Source organism: Lissotriton vulgaris, chromosome 1_1, assembly GCF_964263255.1.
Source record: "Lissotriton vulgaris chromosome 1_1, aLisVul1.2, whole genome shotgun sequence".
Taxonomy (NCBI): Eukaryota; Metazoa; Chordata; class Amphibia; order Caudata; family Salamandridae; genus Lissotriton; species Lissotriton vulgaris.
In genome coordinates, this window is record NC_141685.1 from 2,118,220,235 (window position 1) to 2,118,243,215 (window position 22,981).

At 46.6% G+C, this 22,981-nt stretch overlaps 1 protein-coding gene across 9 annotated transcripts in view; it reads left to right on the forward strand.

The window, feature by feature from the left end:
* The window catches only part of LOC147751685 (dihydrofolate reductase-like), a 402,971-nt gene that overhangs the window by 70,695 nt on the left and 309,295 nt on the right, over nt 1-22,981 (forward strand). For 3 of the 9 annotated variants that reach the window (XM_086921679.1, XM_086921640.1, XM_086921651.1), the window contains one exon: nt 2,329-2,482. The exons of 3 other annotated variants lie outside the window; for them this stretch is intronic. The gene's annotated coding sequence lies outside the window, so the exon portion shown is untranslated. Of the gene's footprint in view, nt 1-2,305; nt 2,483-22,981 lie in introns of all 9 variants that reach the window. 3 more of the 9 variants (XM_086921662.1, XM_086921688.1, XM_086921671.1) reach the window with 2 other exon arrangements.

The following is a 22,981-nucleotide window of genomic DNA, read 5'->3' on the forward strand; positions in this document are numbered from 1 at the left end:
ACTTAATTCGAACCACACTATCAAGGAAAAAGGGGAAAGCTGAGTTACAGTTGGCAAGATCTAAATGCCAATTCTAGGGTCTCAAAGGACAATTTGAGGCCCCTGCACCAGGTCGACGCGCGTTTCGGCGGCTGTAGGCCACCTTCCTCAGGACCTTTTTCTCACAGTTTATTTTCCAGATATCAGGGGATGGTAAAAACAATTGTTTCCTATTGCTTAAGTTCTATCTTCATATGGGTAGTTTGGAGAGACAAGATGCTCGAAGTTTTTACCGCGGACACTTTTAAGAAGAGAGGGGAGTTTACAAGGCCATGCGAGAAGCCCTGGTTAAACATTATTAAGGATTAGACTAAAGCCCCCTCACCACCGCGTAGACACTCTTTATCGTCTAACTTCGAGCAATAGAGAATCGGTAGCTGGTAGCTGACTAGAAGTTGCCCTGACTATAGCAAGAACTATCATACACCACTATGGAGATCTGAGCCATTAAAATCAACGGACTGCATATTGCACTGATTATCGGTGTCCTTTTCTTTGCTTTATGCTGTGATGGGCATATCCAAAATGTGAATAACACTTGAACAAGCCAATGGATGAGGGGTTTGGCTATAAGCCTCTCTATATATGCATTATATATATATATATATATATATATATATATATATATATATATATATATATATATATATATATATATATATATATATATATATATATATATATATATATATATATATATATATATATATATACTTTTTTTAAACACAGTAGTCTGGCAAACCAGTTAAAGTTGTCTCAGAGGCCAGACCTAAAAATGGCAATACCATTCCAAGAGCAAACTGGACAACTTACTGGATAGAACTGGGGAAAAAGCCTGCTAACTCCCACTGTGCAACCTTGGGTCACATGATGTAGACTCCCATTACACAGTCACCCGGTGAAGAGCCGACATCACAAGGCGGCAGAGAAGCCGAGCTGGACACTCCCAGACTGACTTTGGAGGCTTTAAGCTGTTGATGTCCATTAAAATGTTTGAGAACATCAGTGGCAGACTCAGCACGATTTGTTTTATTATTATTTTTTTAGATGTGCGGGCAGACATGCCTTTCAAGCAGTTCTTGGCAGGAAGCCTCGTCCCTCTGAGGTTCCACCCCGTCCTCTCACAGGGAATGTTTTTAATAAATTGGATGGTCTGGGAAAACCAATGCAGCTGTGCTGTGGGATTCTAAATCATGGGCGGGAAAGAGGTGGATATAATATGTGGGGTGGATTTAGACCCTGATAGGCTCCAAGCACTACATTTACCACTCAGTCTTCCAGCAGCATGGCTGCATTTGGTGCTCACTGGGTTTGTTTATTGCAACAGGTCTTGCATGTCCTACATGAGTACGTTACACCTCAATATTATTAAACACGGCATCCGCAATAAGGGGTCGATTAGGATCGCGGACGGACTTGAGTCCGTCCGCGACCCCAGAGTATGAGGGAACGTCCGCATGGGCTGCGGCGTTCCCTCATGTGCGATTAGGATGTGACCGCCACCCTGGCGGTCACATCATGGATATTTAACATTGCGGCGGGTGCTGCTTCAAGCAGCACCTGCCGCAATGTTAAAAGTGCATGTGTAACATTTACATGCACAAAGCGGCAGGCACCGCGCGGTGCCTGCCGCATTGTGCATGTAAATGCTGGGGGGTACCATAGGTACCCCCCATGTGCACCCCCCACCCACCAACACCCTGGGGGCCCGCAACGGGCCCCCAAAAGCAAAAGTACACATGCTTTTCCACGGCGGAAAAACCGCCGCGGAAAAGCATGTTTTCAAATGCTTCCTAATTTGGCCGGCGGTGTCTGATAGACACTGCCAGCCAAATGAGAGCTTTTCCGCTGCGGTTGTAATCCGACCGCGGCGGAAAAGCAGCGGACAGAAACCAAGACCCACCAGCCATCGTAATGTGGCGGTGGGTCTTTGGTGAGTCCGCAGAGGATTTTCCGCCTCCTCCGGGCCGGAGGTGGCTTCCGCCGGCCCGGAGGAGGCGGAAAATCCTCCATCCTAATCGGCCCCTTAGTCTGGTTTATAAGTTAAAAAGCGTTCACAACCTTATTGGCTTTCTTGGCAAATAACGGAGGATGCAGTGTACTGTATTTAACGAAGAACTGTTTTCAAGGTTTACTATTTTAATTGCGTCAGCCAATCTGATAGCTGCAAAATATACTTTTAATTCAGAGATGAAATATTACATTAGCACAGAATACAAACTGAAAATTGTTATGACTAACCCATGTGTTTGCTTGTATTGATCAGCAACATTTTGTACATTTGCTCAGTCAGTATGCCACAAACATCTGTGCTCGGCATCTGGAAAAAATCGATGGCAGTCTGCTGAGTCATTCAGGACGCGAATACCATGTAACCCGCTGAACAGAAACGAACAGTAGTGTTGAACACAGCGGCCTGCATATCGCGGGGAAGCAGGGACAGGTAAGCGTACGTCTCTCTATATTTATAGTTTAATTATATCTTTGATGTGAATTGGTGTCAGTGATTAAAATGGAAAAATTGAAGTGCAGATACTCTGTACTAGAGTACCTGCTTGTTTCTGAGAAGTGCCGGTACTCTACAATTAAAAGTATTGCATTTCTCTTGAGAAATGCCGGGGTCTCTCCTTCTCAAAATAAAAAAGTGCCGGTACTCCATACCGGACAGTACCGGCCCATTTAAAGCATCGATTGGTGTATTAGAGGATCGCTGAACTAGCTACTCTCCAGAGCAAATGTTTCTGAACATGTACATAAGGAAGGCATAGACCCACTAAAACAAAAATAAAACTCATGTCAAACCACTGGAAACAACAGATGATGTTTCCAGGCAGGTTGCTATGTATCGAAGCCCAGGCAGTGTTTAAAGTGCATGGGGTTGAACCAATGGAAATTAGATTTCTGCCTAACAGATGCATCTCACCATCTCACAGCTAGTAAAATGCTTGGACCAAAGTTGATATTGTTACTTTGCTGAGTCACCAAATGTGTTACCGCCATCAATTTTCTTGGTCCCAGTTCAGTAATTTTCCTCGAGCCCCTCACATGGCAAGAGAGGTTGTGTATTAAACAGTGTTCCCTGAAAGAGCCTTCCGTTTGTTGAGGGAGCTGCTCTCTGAGGTAGTAATTGGCCCACTGTCTCTAACTGGGACTCTTAGGGAGGGTTCACCAGGAGGCTCAGTGACTGAGGGATTGCCTGGGGCAGATGAGAGACTAACAATGACCCTTCCCCCAGACTTCAGATTTGTTAGTGTGATGGCTGAGACTGACAAGGACATCAAGAGTCTGTTTTTCAGACAAGGGGCCTTATTTATGAAAAGTGACGCATCGCTGCGTAAAAACTGCGATGCGTCACTTTTCACTGTGCCCTCCTTGCAACACCAGTGATGCGTCATATTTACAGTGTGACGCATCATGGCGCAAGGAGTTACAGATACGTCAGTATTTCTGACGTATCTGTATGGCGCAAAGGAACGGACTGCTGGAGTCTGTCACAAAAGTGACGCAACTTCAACAATGTGTCCTTTCATATAGGGCAAGCCCCATGTGAAAGGGCCTGCGCCAGTCCTAAACCTGCTGTGAGGCAGACGTAAGAAATTGACGCATTTGTGTCCTAGAAGTGGCGCAGTGAAATCTTATAGATTTCACTGCGTCACTTCTATGACCCTTTCTTGCGTCAGAACGCATCCCCCGGCATACATTATACCTGGCACAGGTATAATGTAGCGCAGGGGTTTACAAAGAGACGCATCTACCTAGATGCTTCACTTTGTAAATATGGTGCAACGAGGCACCATTTTTACGCTGCTGGTGCGTAACAAAAAGTGACGCACTGGTGGCGTAAAAGTGACGCACGGCCTCATAAATGAGGCCCAAGGAGCATAGTAGGGAGCAACCAACGGCTTACTCAATTCTTATGTTTGGGAATGGAGAGTAAGCAAACTTGGATCAGAGGACCCATTACACACCAGAGGAGTTGCACGTTAATTCAATATTGGTCTCCGAGCACTGAACAATTCTGGAAAGATTATGCTCGCCAGCATTTAAATGATTATCTTCAGTTTGATTCATATGCGTAGTCTGTACAGAAGCCACCACTGTTACACCTCGCCAAGATTGCTCCAACCGACTTCCTTGGAACTCTTCCTTTGAAGGAGCAGCAGTAAAATCATACAGTAACGCTCCATTACCATGACATACTTAATACAGTAAAACACAACATAGTATCTTACTTTTATACACAAACCAACTTGAGAAACAACATGAAACATAAGAGGAGACTACAGAACATATACAATATAAGAAGATGGTCCTTTATCGAACACTCCCACTCTCTTGACCCCCACCAGGCGGGCTTCCGACTGGCACATTCCACAGAGAACGTCACCCTCAGGGTTGTGGATGAACTTAGGAAGGGGGCTAATAAGGGCATTACCCAGACGCTGGTACTCCTTGATCTTTTGGCAGCCTTTGACACGGTCAACCATGATCTTCTGGCCGATCGTGTCAGTAATAAATATATGACGTTTCAACACATACATTCTGTACGTATGGCTTTACAACCCGGTTGTTACAAAGACTGCGATGTTACCACACGTGCCATTACATTGCAAGTCGCATCAACGACTTGCTGTAGGGGGCGCGCTGGATTTAGAAATAGTAATAATTACTATTCCTACTCCAGTTTGTGCAACGGTAGGGAATGTGTTGGATTTACACTTCAACACATTCCCTGGTGTTGCACGTCCGCTTACAGCAAGTCGTTGATACGACTTGCGATGTAATGGCATGCATGGTAACAATGTGGTGGTTGTAATGACGCGTAGTAAAGCTAAGTGCTGTGGAAACAGAGTTGTAAACGCTGTTTCACGTCAATAATGCTGGGATCCAGGGCCTGGCCCTTAAGCGGCTCTTATCCTTTTTGAGCAACCGCTCTCAAGCTGTCTGCCTTGCTCAGTTCTCCTCCCCCAAAGTCAAATTAGCCTGTGGGGTGCAACAGGGCTCCTCTCTCTCACAGCTTCTTTTTAATCTGTACCTAGTGCCTCATATCTGCTCCCTCAGAGAAAGGAAGGTTGGCGCCTTGAACTATGCCGACAACTTCCAACTGATATTTGACCTTGATCAATCGGCATCTTCTGTTTCCAATTTCCAATCCACTATGCGATTTATAAGTGAGTGGATGAACAGTAACCACCTAAAATTGAACCGCGATAAAAACGGAGTTGATCCTAATTGGCCGACCAGCTAATCCCTGAAACTCCAACTTCTAGGCAACCTAATAGGGAAATCTACCACTTCCCTTATGCTCATCAAAGTCTGGGCATTATCATAAACGGCGATCTGTCAATGAAAGCCCAGATTGGGACAGTGGTTTCCTCCTGTTTCTTTCAGCTTCGAGGGATCAGGAAGATCAGTAGATTCCTTACCACATAAGCCCTGACCCAAGTTGTTCTGGCCTTTGTCATCTCCCGTATTGATTATGGCAACTCATTCTATGTTGCTATTCTGGCATATCAGCTAAAACGTTTGCAGCTGGTGCAAAACAAGGGGGCCAGATGAATTTACCATCAGCCCAAATGGCACCATGTTACGCCACTAATGGAAAGATTACACTGGTTGCCAGTAGCCAAACGTTGCACATTTATGCCAGTGTGCATCATCCTTAAAGCTCTTTTGGCAACAGCCCAGCATTTATATCCTCTTGGATTCAGTGCTACTTCCCTTCTTTGGATCTCAGGTCCTCTCATCTGAATCTTCTGGTCACCCCGTCCTTTAAACATAAGAAAGACAGGGGACTAAGATTTGCGGTCTTGGCCCCTCAATTCTGGAATTCTCTCCCTCTGAAGATTTCATCACTGACCTCCTACGCTCAGTTTAGGAATCTTTTAAAGACCTGCCTCTTCGGCCAGGCATATGACTAAGCCTCTCAAGTGGCAGTACCCCCCCCCCCCGGACTCCAGCGCCATGAAACCGTTTGGTGTACATGCGCTTTACAAACTCATTTAACATAAAATAAATAAAAATAAACAAAGTAGCTCAAACCGCAAAATAGCAATACAAAAATGACAAAACTATGCATCTGAATATAAAAATTATGGAACTATACATTTGAGTGCTTGTGAGTAGTTGGCCTGATATATGATGCTCACTAGTTCTAGTGATCACCTTGTACCATGCCAAGCAACCCTTATGATGATTGGTTGTAAGTCAACCTTATAGAGCAGCTATCCTAGTAGCGTGGACAAAGCAGTCTTAGGCTAAACTCTGTATAGGCATGTGAAGCAAGCTGTTTTGCCATACACAATCCCCTTGAATGCCAAATGAAAGGACACCACACAGATATATATTGAAAATATATATATATTTATTTACTACAAATATCCCCTATACTCTTTATGAGCACAGAAGCATATGCGTTAAAACAAAACACAGTTTAAATATACAAAAGTTGCACAATATGGATGAGCCCTAGGGGCCACCTAAATCATATACTAAAATAGTGGTATAAGTACCACGAATCGAAAAGGAAGTAGGCCTAGGGCCTGGGGAATCGCTGGAGCTGTTCGGGACTAACGGTGAAGAAGTTGGGAAAGGCCCGCGGGACTCGGGTGCAGCGCTTAAAGCACATGCATGCACCAATGCAAAGTCAATGGTGCGTAAAAGTTACAAAGTTAGGGAAAGGGAACCTTCCGGATGACCTAGAACCTAGCAACTTGAAATATAGACACTAGAGGTGTATTGCTACACAGGGGCACCGGAGTGCCAGGTTTACCTCACCCACAGGAAGCGGGTGCATATGTCTCAAAGTGTGTCGGGTTTCATCGCGCTGGTCTATGGAGCCTGTAGATGAAGATGCTGCAGGCGGGTCGTCGAGGAGAGTTCCGGTGGATCCAAGGTTGGATCTGAAGAGGTGAAGACCTGAAAGCAGAGGGGACAATGTTCAAAGTCACTAGCCAGTGACTACCGTGGAACCAGGATGGAACCAGGCGATGTCGGGTGCAAACAGGCGAAGAGGTGAAGATTGTCTCTGCAGCCACATGGACACGAAGAAGTCGAGGATGTCCAGGCGTTGGTCACGAGCTGTCCCACAAAGGCTCTAGCTGATTGCGGTGTCGGCTTCTTGATCGGAGCAAACAGGCCTTGGCTAATGCAAGCCACGCAGGAAACGATGCAAGCTTCTCACTCTGACCAGCAAGGTCAGAGGGGGTGCTCCTTTTTACAGGAGCGAGGGCCAGTCGGGAGCAACCAGACCAGTGGTGTAGATTTTGGATTTCGTTGCCAAGATGGCCACTAGCCAACGGACTAGTAACCGGGATGGCGCGTCGAGTGGCAAAGTGCAAAAGAGCCCCACGCAGATTGTGGAGATGCTGGGGGGCTGATCTTTGGTGCAGATGCTGCTCAGTGGTGGGGCTTCTAAAACCCCAAAGCACAGCATCGAGGGTGCCTCGGGGGCTGCGCAGTCAGCACCTCTGGGGTCTTTCGAGATGGCCGGTTCGCGTCTCTCTGTGCCTCCACAGGTCTCTTCTTTTCAGAGACTGTGGATAGGGCTCTGAGATGTCTGGGAGTCTGGGTCTCGTTGGGCTTTGGGACGGGCTCCGGCAGGAGGCGGCGGCAAAGCAGATGTCAAGTTGCTGGATGATGCCTGTATTCACAGGGTGGTCACTCCTTGGCCACAAGGGAGATGCTCTTCAGTCTTCTGTGCAGCAGAATGTTGAAGTCCAGTTTTCTTCTTAGTTTCAAGTTGAGTTCAGGATGATCTGAAGTCTTGGGACACAGCTCCTACTCTTATTCTCAATCTGGGGGCCGGATCACCTGCTAGGTCCCTCCTCTGGGTGGGACCAGGAAGGGGGGCGGTTACATCCCCTTTCCTTTGTCCAGCTCCACTGGCGAGAAAAACAAGGACCCCCTGGGTATCGATAATACACAGATTCCTAGGGCAGGGTATAAACCAATATGAATTCAAAAACCTAGGCCATCCACAATAAGTGACCATACATGCTGAGACCAATGGAGAAGAAGAATTGCCAAAAGATAACGTGTATATTAAAAAATTATAAATTTAATTAAACATAGATAAAAATCATATAGAGACTCAAACTAATAAGTCAAACTATATGATACAGTAAAACAGTTACATATATATTACTGGAGCAAAAACATCAAATACATTCATTAAAAAACAATTACATCTTTAAAAACTGTGTAAACCCTGACTGATTTTAACAATATTATACAAAGACGACAGTTGCATTTATTAGAAAGATATATAAAGGACTCGACGCGCGTTTCGGCAGTAGGAGAACTGCCTTCCTCAGGAGTCGTTGGTGGAACTATTGATGATGTTATATCATATAGTACTCATGGCAAAGTAATCGGTGATAACTTCCTTTTGATTCTTGCAGATAGAGCCAACCAGTACAAAGAGCCAGATGGTAAAATTGGTACCTATTAATGTTACCGCATAGAAGTACTGGCTTACAATGCCTTCATGTTGGTGTTCAAATGGATGGAAAGAATAGCTCCAATATCGTTTTGTGTAGATATTTCAATAAGGGTTCATAGAGATGACCGGATGTAGTGCCGATTAAAAAATGCCCCAAGCCAAACGGCGGGGCAGCTTCGTCGGGTTTAGAGAAAATGAAACCCGACGAAGCTGCCCCTCCGTTTGGCCGTCCGGAACTGCACCATCCTGCAGTCCGTGAAACTACAACCAAAACTAGAAACGACTCGTTCACGGAACCGAGCGTTTCTGCAACCGTTCACATCCCGATCGGTGTTTTAAAAGCGGAACAGCACCACCTTGCTGTCGGCACTAAGCTACGCATTTAGGAGCTTATCCAATGCTTGGGGCATTTTTTAATCGGCACTACATCCGGTCATCTCTATGAACCCTTATTGAAATATCTACACAAAACGATATTGGAGCTATTCTTTCCATCCATTTGAACACCAACATGAAGGCATTGTAAGCCAGTACTTCTATGCGGTAACATTAATAGGTACCAATTTTACCATCTGGCTCTTTGTACTGGTTGGCTCTATCTGCAAGAATCAAAAGGAAGTTATCACCGATTACTTTGCCATGAGTACTATATGATATAACATCATCAATAGTTCCACCAATGACTCCTGAGGAAGGCAGTTCTCCTACTGCCGAAACGCGCGTCGAGTCCTTTATATATCTTTCTAATAAATGCAACTGTCGTCTTTGTATAATATTGTTAAAATCAGTCAGGGTTTACACTGTTTTTAAAGATGTAATTGTTTTTTAATGAATGTATTTGATGTTTTTGCTCCAGTAATATATATGTAACTGTTTTACTGTATCATATAGTTTGACTTATTAGTTTGAGTCTCTATATGATTTTTATCTATGTTTAATTAAATTTATAATTTTTTAATATACACGTTATCTTTTGGCAATTCTTCTTCTCCATTGGTCTCAGCATGTATGGTCACTTATTGTGGATGGCCTAGGTTTTTGAATTCACTTTGTCCAGCTCCACGCCAGGACTGGGGCTGTAAAGCCCCTGCACCGGTTTGGACTGGCTTATGCACGGGGACACCTTGTGTGCCCCAGGCATGTCTCATTCTATTCAGCCCTGTCCTACCCAATACACAAAATCCTGTCTGGGGTGGTGCTCGCACCTCCCAAGGCAGGAAACCCTTTGTCCAAGCCTCCCTCGCTGGAAGGAATCCCAGCAGCAGGAGGTCAGACTTGTGTCTGTGGTGGCAGCATCCATTTTGTGATGCTGAGGCTCGAGTTTAACTTTAACCGGGGTTCAGGTTATGTACATGTCGTGTCCCTCTAGAAAGGTGGAATGCTACCCCCGTTGCCAGCATTGGCGAGGGGGTAGTATCCCAATTCGTATGACACCTTACTCGACATGTTTTGATAAAGCCAAACCAAAGTTAGCAAGTAAACGCGAGGATTATAATGCACTTAAGAGTATATGGTATGGCAATATCCCGGAACAGCTAAGGGAGTTGTTCCCGGCAGCTCTAGACGGGCTCAGCTCATGCCAGAGCACCATCTCACATGAATTCAAGCACTCTGCCTCCAGGATTGTCGAGGCCTTCCATAGGAGTGGCTTATAGGTTAACATGTGTCCAGATAGGTTAGCTATAGGTATACTATATCTAAGTAAGAGGTGATTACACCAACTTACCCCAGCTGATGGATAAGCCAGTTGTGTCAAATATGGAGGCCATGCCAGGGGTGGCATAATACATGCTGCAGCCCCTGGTAGGCCTTGGATACACCTATGTCCTGGGTACCTGGGGTACACTGTTACAGGGGCCTATAAGGTGAACCAGTTCCAATTGTGTATGTACCTAAGGTACATGAATCCATTTTAAGGAGAGAGCAAGTAGCCTGGGGCCCTGATTAGCAGGATCCCAGGCCAACTAAGTAAAAAACCAGCTATACACCAGGCAAAAAGTTTGGGGGTAACCATAGTCAGATATCCACCTTCCTACACAACAGCCCCCAAACGAAAGGAGATAAGGCTATCCTTGACCAGGTAAGCCTATATTGCCTAATTAGCCATATAAGGAAGACTCAAGCGCGCATACGAGAGGAAAGAAGCACCTCCGTCTGCCTTGGAAAGTAATCACTTCACAAGAGTTGACTGGCATGTTTGCCACACCGGTCTCAGACTGAAGTTATCCGGTCTGTCCCATATACTGTCCCCCTGTCTTGAGAAAGACCCGCCGCGACCACCAACTGTGGCGCAAGAGGGTCGAAACGTCGACGAGCAGCATAGGCCCAGAAAGACCAGGATCCGGATAGGAACTTTAGGAATCCTTGGTTCAAAAAGCATAATCTGGCCAATGAAGAAACTTGTATATACCTGTACATAGATTGCACTGTATATCTTGCTATTCACTGAGCACCATTCACCGAAAGTCACTTTTATTTGACAATCACTACAAGCATTGATTGTTATCTAAGAATGAATACAATTCAGATACCAAATGTTTGAAAGCCTTTAATACAATTGATTGAATACATGATTTAAAGCTCTTGAGTGTTCATTGATTTATTCCTCTAATTGTTGGACTTGTATCAGAGAGTTCTTGTTTCTGTTCTCATTAATTGAATGTTTTTACAAGTAATTGGTCCGACCCAACAGAACCGTTTTTTGTTTAAACTATATTGCCTAAGTAGCTATATAAGGAAGTACCAGCACTGGCTTGGTTACCCCCTGTCTCATGGTCCACTAAGCAATCCCTCACCCTAAGGGTATCTGAGGGTCTCCACCATAGGGAATCTCCACCTGTGGTGTGTCTTGGCAAAGTCAAAGGCTGGTGTTGAGATGGAGTACTGAAGTGAGATTCCTCTGTAGGACTCAGCTTCCTCCAATCACTCTCCACCATGTAGGCCTTTCTTTCTTTGACTGAGTTGCACTGTGCTCTCAGGGTCAACCTCTGGCTACCTAAAGCTGGAGGCTGGGTCCCTTTGTTTGGCTTACTGGAAGGACAGGTCAGGTTTGGGCCCTTTGGGTCCCAGGTTTGGCTGTGCCCAACAGTATCCATCTGTGGGAGGTCCCTAACTAATTTTAAGGGGTATCCCTCAGGAGTTTTTAAAGTTTTCACCTGGCTAGGGCTGCTAGCTTCGGTGCCCCTAATCTGCTGATGGGGGTGCTTTATTTGACAGGGGGCCCTTTGAGACTCACTGTCCTTCTTGACCTCTGCAGCCCTGGACTGAGTAAGGCAAGGTTGAGAGGGGCAGGTTACCTGCTCCAGACTGGGTCCCACCTGGGAAGGGTCCACTGCCATCAGGGGCTCTGTCAGGCTAGGTCTAACAACCTCTGGGACAGTTCCTTCATCAGGGGTAAGATCAGTTCCCGGAGGAGGCTGATCCTTTCCTAAAGTCTGGTGGGAGGGAGATTTCTCTTCCCCCTCAGTGCTCTCTGTTTGTGTGGAGTGATCCATTGTTTCAGGCTTCACAACACATGAATCAGTTTGAGTTTGGGCTGTGGCCATCACAGCCCCACCACCCTTTTCAGGAGGAGACTCAGTTTGGGTATGGGCTGTTACCATCACAGCCCTGCTATTCTGTCTAGGAAGGGAGTTAGCTAAAGATGGGGCTGAGACTTGCACAGCCCTACCAACCTTTTCAGGAAGGACATCTTGGATTGGGGCTGTGGCCATCACAGCCCCACTAACCTTTCCATGGAGATTTACCATTTTAGAATGGGTTTTCTGTTCAACCTCATCCCAGGCTGAGATTTCCAAATCATTCCCCAGTAGACAATCTACAGGCAAGTTTGGGGACACTGCCACTCTCTTGGGGCCAGTGACACCTCCCCAGCTGAGATTTACCACTGCTATGGGATGTTTTTTTTCTGAACTCCATCAATGTTTGTCACCTGGTATGTGGCACCAGGTAAAAGTTGCCTTGAGGGGACTAGGCTCTCAGTCACCATGGTGATGCTAGCCCCTGTGTCTCTAAAGGCCTCAACTTTCAGACCATTGATGAGGGGCTCCTGTCTATACTTGCTCAAAGTGTTTGGGCAATCAGTGAAGTTGGCAAACCCCATGCCAGTTTCATAAACAAGATCAGTTGGGGACCTGGTTAGGCCAGAGTCCACCTGTGTTCCAAAAGTAAACCCACCCAAATTCTTGGGGATGCTCCCAGCAACGGGGGGACCACTGCTAACAGTGACATGAGGTGTTGAAGCCTTACTTGGAGGTATATTCTCCTTATTGTTGGCCTTTGGGCAACTGCTGTCAGTTTTCCAATGGCCTACCTGTTTGCAGGTATGGCAATAAGGTTTCTTCTGGTTAGAGGAAGTGTTCTGGGACCCACCCCCCTCATGGGAGTTTTGGGGCCCTGGGGAAGTCTTCTCTTTGGATTTATCCCAACATTTCTCTTGAGGCTTGGTAGTCTCTTTCTTTTGGTCACCACCCTGGTTCTTAGGTCTGATCCTGGTTCTGACCAATTTGTCTGCCCTCTTACCCAATTCTTGTGGAGAGGTCAGATCATAGTCCACCAGGTGCTGATGTAGAAACTGGTTTTGTCAATTATTTAGGATTTGCTCTCTCATCATCAAATTATACAATCCTGTATAGTCTGTAACCTTACTTCCCAGCAACCAGCCCTCCAGAGCCTTAGTGGCACATTCAACAAATTCAGACCAGTCCTGAGTCTGTGTCTTCAGGGTCTCTCTGAACATTAACCTGTACTGTTCAGTGGTTAAGCCAAACCATCAATCAGAGCACTCCTCAGGACCTGATAGTTTCTAGAATCCCCATCACTAACTGTGAGGAGTCTGTCTCGGCCTCTACCTTCAAAGGAGAGCCACAAGATTGCTGCCCACTGTTCCTGAGGGATCTGCTGTACTCTGCAGGCTCTCTCAAGTGCAGTCATCCATTTGTGGATGTCATCCCCAGCTTTGTAGGGGGGCACAATCTTACTCAGGTTTCTATTGTCATAGGACCTGTCTTTATCCTTAGGGATAATGCTTCCACCAGTGGATCCTAATCCACCCTCTCTAGGCTGTCTTGCTCTAGCAAGTTTCTCTTGAGCCAGGGCAACTTCTAATTCTCGCTTCTGGATCCTAAGCTCAGCCTCTCTCATGTTGGCCTCGTGTTCCCTCCTCTGAGGGGATGTCGTTCTCCTTCTGGAGTGACCATGAGAACCTCTAGAAGTTTGGGAGGTGTTGGATTCATCTGAGTGATTCCTCCTCCTCCTTTGCTCCTGGTTAAGTCCACTTGGGGGTCTGAGTGGGTTTACCCCTGACTCAGTCCCAAATAGGCTTAAGTTAGCCATGCTAAGCCCTCTGGCTGGCACCTGACTATTTCTGTCAGGTGCCAGCCAGAATCACTGCTCTCCCCTTCTGTCTCCTCTTCTTCCTCCTCCTCCTCAGGCTGAGTATCTCCAGTGACTTGGTCTTCCTCATCTAGCTGGACAACAGGGACAGGACGGTCAGTATTATCATCTTCAGTGGGAGAGCCTCCTTCAGAAGTCCCTGTGGGGTCTGCTTTAGAGGTCTTTAGAGCTTCAGACTGGTCTAAAAGCTCTCTGAGGTGGTCTAAGGTAGGGGTTGGACCCGTCTTGAGATCTCTTAAGGTACAGAGCTGCCTCAGTTCTTTAAAGTTTAACATAGCAAATTTGGATGGTGCCTTTGGAGGGTCACTCTCAACAGGGGCAGGTCCAGTGGACCCCTCTGCTCCAGACATTGCTCTAGTGTGGGTGGATATGTTGCAAACTACCTACACTGGTGTTTTCCTACTAAACCTATCTAGTAGTTGTAGTCAGGGTGTGCTACTCCCTATCCTCTACAACAACTAAGTTCAATAGAACTTAGGTATACTAGTCTTGTTTTATATGTACCCAGCAGGTACCTGTATGATCTTTCAAATGATACCCTCAAAGATTGTAATGGTAAAACAACAGCAAGCTCAAATCCCACCGCTGCCACCAATGTGAGAAGTTGGCCGGGTATATGATGCTCACTAGTTCTAGTGATCACCTTGTATCATGCCAAGCAACCCTTATGATGATTGGTTGTAAGTCAACCTTATAGACCAGCTATCCTAGTAGCGTGTACAAAGCAGTCTTAGGCTAAACTCTGTATAGGCATGTGAAGCAAGCTGTTTTACCATACACAAGCCCCTTGAATGCCAAATAAATGGACACCACACAGATATATATTGAAAATATATATATATTTATTTCCTACAAACATCCCCTATACTCTTTATGAGCACAGAAGCAAATGCGTTAAAACAAAACACAGTTTAAATATACAAAAGTTGCACAATATGGATGAGCCCTAGGGGCCACCTAAACCATATACTAAAATAGTGGTATAAGTACCACGAATCGAAAAGGAAGTAGGCCTAGGGCCTGGGGAATCGCTGGAGCTGTTCGGGACTAACGGTGAAGAAGTCGGGAAAGGCCCGCGGGACTCGGGTGCAGCGCTTAAAGCACATGCATGCACCAATGCAAAGTCGATGGTGCGTTAAAGTTACAAAGTTAGTGGAAAGGGAACATTCCGGATGACCTAGAACCTAGCAACTTGAAACATAGATACTAGAGGTGTATTGCTACACAGGGGCACCGGAATGCCAGGTTTACCTCACCCACAGGAAGCGGGTGCATATGTCTCAAAGTGTGTCGGGTTTCGTTGCGCTGGTCTACGGAGCCTTTAGATGAAGATGCTGCAGGCGGGTCGTCGAGGAGAGTTCTGGTGGATCGAAGGATGGATCTGAATAGGTGAAGACCTGAAAGCAGAGGGGAAAATGTTCAAAGTCACTAGCCAGTGACTACCGTGGAACCAGGATAGAACCAGGCGATGTCGGGTGCAAACAGGCGAAGAGGTGAAGATTGTCTCTGCAGCCACATGAACACGAAGAGGTCGACGATGTCCGGGCGTCGGTCAAGAGCTGTCCCACAAAGGCTCTAGCTGATGCCGGTGTCGGCTTCTTGATCAGAGCAAACAGGCCTTGGCTAATGCAAGCCACGCAGGAAACGATGCAGGCTTCTCACTCTCACCAGCAAGGTCAGAGGGGGTGCTCTTTTTTACAGGAGTGAGGGCCAGTCTGGAGCAACCAGACCAGTGGTGTAGATTTTGGATTTTGTCGCCAAGATGGCCACTAGCCAACGGACTAGTAACCGGGATGGCGCGTCGAGTGGCAAAGTGCAAAAGGGCCCCACGCAGATCGTGGAAATGCTGGGGGGCTGATCTTTGGTGCAGATGCTGCTCGGTGGTGGGGCTTCTCAAACCCCAAAGCACAGCATCAAGGGTGCCTCGGGGGCTGCGCAGTCAGCTTCTCTGGGGTCTTTCAAGATGGCCGGTCCCACGTCTCTCGGTGCGTCCACGGGTCTCTTCTTTTCAGGGACTGTGGATCGGGCTCTGAGATGTCTGGGAGTCTGGGTCTCATTGGGCTCTGGGCTCGGGCTCCGGCAGGAGGCAGCGGCAAAGCAGACGTCGAGTTGCTGGATGGTGCCTGTATTCACAGGGTGGTCACTCCTTGGCCACAAGGGAGATGCTCTTCAGTCTTCTGTGCAGCAGAATGTCGAAGTCCAGTTTTCTTCTTAGTTTCAAGTTGAGTTCAGGATGATCTGAAGTCTTGGGACACAGCTCCTACTCTTATTCTCAATCTGGGGGCCGGATCACCTGCTAGGTCCCTCCTCTGGGTGGGACCAGGAAGGGGGGCGGTTACACCCCCTTTCCTTTGTCCAGCTCCGCGCCAGGTGTGGGGCTTGAAAGCCCCTGCACTGGTTTGGACTGGCTTATGCACGGGGACTGCTTGTGTGCCCCAGGCATGTCTCATTCTATTCAGCCCTGTCCTACCCAATACACAAAATCCTGTCTGGGGTGGTGCTCGCACCTCCCAAGGCAGGAAACCCTTTGTCCAAGCCTCCCTCGCTGGAAGGACTCCCAGCAGCAGGAGGTCAGACTTGTGTCTGTGGTGGCAGCATCCATTTTGTGATGCTGAGGCTCTAGTTTAACTTTAACCGGGGTTCAGGTTATGTACATGTCGTGTCCCTCTAGAAGGGTGGAATGCTACCGCCGTTGCCAGAATTGGCGAGGGGGTAGTATCCCAATTCGTATGACACCTTACTCGACATGTTTTGATAAAGCCAAACCAAAGTTAGCAAGTAAACGCGAGGATTATAATGCACTTAAGAGTATATGGTATGGCAATATCCCGGAACAGCTAAGGGAGTTGTTCCTGGCAGCTGCAGACAGGCTCAGCTCATGCCAGAGCACCATCTCACATGAAACCAAGCACTCTGCCTCCAGGATTGTCGAGGCCTTCCATAGGAGTGGCTTATAGGTTAACATGTTTCCAGATAGGTTAGATATAGGTATACTATATCTAAGTAAGAGGTGATTACACCAACTTACCCCAGCTGATGGATCAGCCAGTTGTGTCAAATATGGAGGCCAGGCCAGGGGTGGCATAATACATGCTGCAGCCCCTGGTAGGCCTTGGATACACCTATGCCCTGGGTACCTGGGGTACACTGTTACAGGGGCCTGTAAGGTGAACCAGTTCCAATTGTATATGTACCTAAGGTACATGGGGTCCATTTTAAGGAGAGAGCAATTAGCCTGGGGCCCTGAATAGCAGGATCCCAGGCCAACTAAGTCAAAAACCAGCTATACACCAGGCAAAAAGTTTGGGGGTAACCATAGTCAGATATCCACCTTCCTACACAACCCCCCCCCCAAACGAAAGGAGATAAGGCTATCCTTGACCAGGTAAGCCTATATTGCCTAAGTAGCCATATAAGGAAGTACCAGCACTGGCTTGGTTACCCCCTGTCTTATGGTTCACTAAGCAATCCCTCACCCTAGGGGTATCTGAGCGTCTCCACCATAGGGAATCTCTACCTGTGGTGTGCCTTGGCAAAGTCAAAGGCTGGTGTTGAGATGGAGTACTGAAGTGAGATTCATCTGTAGGACTCAGCTTCCTCCAATCACTCTCCACCATGTAGGCCTTTCTTTCTTTGACTGAGTTGCACTGTGCTCTCAGGGTCAAACTCTGGCTACCTAAAGCTGGAGGCTGGGTCCCTTTGTTTGGCTTACTGGAAGGACAGGTCAGGTTCGGGCCCTTTGGGTCCCAGGTTTGGCTGTGCCCAACAGTATCCATCTGTGGGAGGTCCCTAACTAATTTTAAGGGGTATCCCTCAGGAGTTTTTAAAGTTTTCACCTGGCTAGGGCTGCTAGCTTCGGTGCCCCTAAACTGCTGATGGGGGTGCTTTATTTGACAGGGGGCCCTTTCAGGCGCACTGTCCTTCTTGACCTCTGCAGCCCTGGACTGAGTAATCAAATACACACCTAGTATAAGTAATTGCTAGGTGGACAACCCATTCGTGATTGATCACTTATATTTTATAGAAAAGTTTTTTGAAACGTTTTTGGCATCAAAGAATACACACCACATTCACAAAAAGTACACAAATGCATTGAAACCAAAATACAGTACATAACATTACAACATACACATATAATGATTATAATTACAATGAACAACTGTGCTATGCCTCAAAATGTAGCGTTATACTGAGGCACCAATCCTGAATTACAAATGAACAAGTGGACAGAGAAATGAAATACTAGCCTACTTGTTTCCACCACCCCAGACACGTGTTAATTTTCACATATGGTACAAAAATAGGAACACACAAAAAACCAAGCAGACATGTAGAATTTGTGCGAATTCTGTTCCTATTGTGCCCTAATATTCGCAGTATCTGGGTGGAGCAGGACGCCGACGCGTTTCGAACCCATGGAATAAGTAAAGGGTTCTCCTCAGGACAAGGATTGGGGGTCGTTGTTGCTGTGAATTTAAAGAAATGGTATCAATGGAATGTTGACTACCACCTTACTGAGACTACCACACTGTACATACACGTAAGGGTACCTTAAACTTGCAATGTCAGGAAACTCTCTGTGGTTTTTCCTGTGGGTGAGATGATATAAACCCTAATTAATCACTATGCCACATACAATACGTAAGCCTCCAAATGATCAGGGGAAAATGGGCACGTACCTTGGTGGATACACCACTATAAAGTGTAAGGGGTGCCGGTGTGCGTAAAATCAGGAGTTACAGGGATTATGCCTGAGGAGATAAACAACACTAAGTGTCAAAAAAATCAAACTCCAAATGCCCTAAATAGTTTTTTACGCATGCAACTGTCACTACCGCAGAGGTAAAGGGAGCACGTACCTTGTTAGGTAAACGTTCGTTACTCTGCACGAACTCGAGCGGCAGCCGCCGCTGTAGTTCGGAAACTGTGGGGACAAAGAGAGGCGGTAATCAGTAAAATGCCTGATAGGCGTTTACTGGCTCACTGTTGGTAACGCTGTATTGAAGCGGGACTTACATTTTTCGCGATTGAATCGGTCTCCACACCAAACACCCAAGCTTCGCTGAACGGGTAGCGCGAGTGAGTTGGGGGCGTGTCCTGGACTTTTAAACGCGTAATGCGTTAGTGAAGGTGTGGGCGAGGGAGTGATGGGACTTGTAGTCCGCTGTGAAGCGAGGGCATGACCCGGTGTTTTCAAAACCTGGTGCGTTAGTATGTGGGCCACTAGGACCCCGACACCCACAGATACATTTATAAAACTAAAAAGTAGAAGAGGGCAGCTGGAGCCTTGTATATCCACTGAATTGTCACTCAAAGGTGTCATGTGTTTGTGGCAATCTGGCCCCTATGTGATCATGAAAAGGGGAGGCAGGCAGTGTGGGTACATCAAAACGTGAGCGGTTGAGGATATTTATGAGCACATGAGCGACTGGCAGCAAAAGCAGACGACGGATGCAGACAGGCTATCTAGAGATTACTCAGTTCATTAAGATCATTCAGTCCCACCATGGCAGTATTAAACCTCAGAATGAGGTAGGCCTCTTTCTGAGCGAGGCGGACATCAGGGTCCCCTCCAGCTCCCGGTGTGTTCTTGATGTTTGACAGGATTGTCCACTTTAGATCGTTGGATGAATGTTCTTTGCGCAAGAAATGAGATACCAGGGGCGCAGTCAGTACTTTATTATTTATCCTAGATCTGTGCTGTATGATGCGTTGGCGCACCTCCTGGGTTGTTTTTCCGATGTAGACCTTATCACAGGGGCACGTTATCGCATAGACTGCGTACTTGGTCTTGCAGTTGGTAAAATTATTATGGCGCCAAAATTTCTGACCATCGGTGAAGAGGGTTCCTTCTGTCGTCAGGTTGCACACTGAACATGTGCCACATTTGCGGTGGCCCATGACCGGGCCCATATTGAAAAGGGTACCTTGTGATTCTTTTTTTGTGGCACCTCTGGTGGACGAAATTTGTTGACCAATGCTCCTGTTTTTTTTAAGAGCAAACAAAGGTTTGCCGATGTGAGGCAGGATTTCTTCAATCAAGTGCCAATTACTGCGAATTATTTTTTGCACCGGATTGGTGTGAGGACCAAAGGTGGAGACGCAGACCATTCTCTCAACGGTAGATTTTTCTCTCTTTTGCAAGAGGTGTTCCCGTGGGGTCCATCTTGCTCTCTTCATGGACTGTTTTAGAAGTTTTGCTGGATAGCCTCGTGCCCTCAGCTTGTTCGTCAGGGCATCGCCATGGGTGGTGAAATCTTCTGTTCTTGAGCAGTTCCGTCTTACCCGAAGGTATTGGCCGTATGGGAGGTTGTTCTTCAGGCTTTTCGGGTGGAAACTTGCGTAATGTAACGCATTATTCCTGTCTGTTTTCTTCTGAAAGAGTGTGGACTTGAGGCCCTCCGGTGTAGATTTTATCTCCACGTCCAGGAATGGCATGGATCTGCAGTCGTATGCCAGACTGAATTTTATGTCTGGGCTACGGTTGTTCAACCACTGATGGAACTCCTCGAGGGACTCAGGTGTGCCGTTCCAGATGCACCAAACGTCATCTATGTACCTGAGCCACTGCCCAATATGTGCTGCATACGGGTTGTTATTATAGACAAATCTGTCCTCGTATTGAGCCATATACAATATGGCCATTTCTGGGGCGAACGGACACCCCATCGCCGATCCCTTAATCTGTAGAAACATCTCGTCCTCAAAGATGAAAAAATTCTTTTTGAGGGCTAGGGACGCTAGATTCACGATGAGTTCAGTGGGCACTCTGTGTGGCCGCGGTCTTGAGTTGAGGTACAATTCTATCACATCAATTCCATCCTGCTGCGGGATTTGGGTGTATAGAGAGGACACGTCCATTGTGACTAAGAGTTGGGTGTCTGGATCGAACTCAACTCCCTCAACTTTAGTCAGGAAATCCATGGTATCTCGAAGAAAGGATGGTACTTTGATGGTAAACTCCTTCAGGAAAACGTCCACAAACTTTGAGATAGGTTCCAACACCGAGTCGCAACCCGAGACTATCGGGCGGCCAGGTGGGGCACTTGGATCTTTGTGCACCTTTGGCAGAAAATACAGATGGGGGGTGCGTGGAAAGCGTTTGACAAGGTACTCTGCTTCCTTGGGGCCAATAATTCCATTGTCTCTCGCGTCTTTGACAATCCGTGAGATTTCATAGGTAATCTCAGCTGTAGGGTCATGTGTGATGAGACGGTACCAGTCGGTGTTATACACGTGTTTCCTTCCTTCAATCTTGTACAGGTCTTTAGACCAGAGGACCACCGCACCTCCCTTGTCTGCTGGTCTAATCACGGCTTCCTGCTGGTTCTTCAAGGTTGTTATGGCCTGTCTTTGGTCTTTGGTCAGATTGTTCGGTACGAATCTTCTTTTCTTTTCCAGCTCATTCAAAGAAGATAACACTTTCTGCTCGAAGGTAATGATGTTTTTTGCCATATTGTTATTCGGAGGACAGAAGAAAGATTTGTTTCTAAGACCTGATACCTCAGTTTGTGGTTCGTATGTCGAGTCTTTAAAGAACCATCTGAGGCGAATTTTGCGAAAGAACTCGATCACCTCTAATTTCACTTTCGTGAAGTCAATATGTGTGCCAGGTACAAATGAAAGTCCCAATTGTAGTAGTTCCTCTTCTGCCTTAGTCAGGACTTTCTTGGAGATGTTAATGATGGAGGAGTCTTCTAAGATTTGTAATTCCGTTTGCGTGTTGACATTTCCCATTGTGGTGGTTTGAATTTGGTCCGCTGTTGCGGTTGGCCCTGTCCTAAAAAAGGCCTCTTCTGTTGACCCCTGTTCGATGATCCTTCGCCTGGATCTGATTCTGCAGACGAGTCAGAAGATGAGGTTTCCGAAAATGTAAGGAATCTCTTCTTTGAAGGAGGACTTCTATACCCGTTCTGAGTCAACTAGATATCTCAACACGTACCAAGGAAGATCAAAGAAGAGATTCCTTACATTTTCGGAAACCTCATCTTCTGACTCGTCTGCAGAATCAGATCCAGGCGAAGGATCATCGAACAGGGGTCAACAGAAGAGGCCTTTTTTAGGACAGGGCCAACCGCAACAGCGGACCAAATTCAAACCACCACAATGGGAAATGTCAACACGCAAACGGAATTACAAATCTTAGAAGACTCCTCCATCATTAACATCTCCAAGAAAGTCCTGACTAAGGCAGAAGAGGAACTACTACAATTGGGACTTTCATTTGTACCTGGCACACATATTGACTTCACGAAAGTGAAATTAGAGGTGATCGAGTTCTTTCGCAAAATTCGCCTCAGATGGTTCTTTAAAGACTCGACATACGAACCACAAACTGAGGTATCAGGTCTTAGAAACAAATCTTTCTTCTGTCCTCCGAATAACAATATGGCAAAAAACATCATTACCTTCGAGCAGAAAGTGTTATCTTCTTTGAATGAGCTGGAAAAGAAAAGAAGATTCGTACCGAACAATCTGACCAAAGACCAAAGACAGGCCATAACAACCTTGAAGAACCAGCAGGAAGCCGTGATTAGACCAGCAGACAAGGGAGGTGCGGTGGTCCTCTGGTCTAAAGACCTGTACAAGATTGAAGGAAGGAAACACGTGTATAACACCGACTGGTACCGTCTCATCACACATGACCCTACAGCTGAGATTACCTATGAAATCTCACGGATTGTCAAAGACGCGAGAGACAATGGAATTATTGGCCCCAAGGAAGCAGAGTACCTTGTCAAACGCTTTCCACGCACCCCCCATCTGTATTTTCTGCCAAAGGTGCACAAAGATCCAAGTGCCCCACCTGGCCGCCCGATAGTCTCGGGTTGCGACTCGGTGTTGGAACCTATCTCAAAGTTTGTGGACGTTTTCCTGAAGGAGTTTACCATCAAAGTACCATCCTTTCTTCGAGATACCATGGATTTCCTGACTAAAGTTGAGGGAGTTGAGTTCGATCCAGACACCCAACTCTTAGTCACAATGGACGTGTCCTCTCTATACACCCAAATCCCGCAGCAGGATGGAATTGATGTGATAGAATTGTACCTCAACTCAAGACCGCGGCCACACAGAGTGCCCACTGAACTCATCGTGAATCTAGCG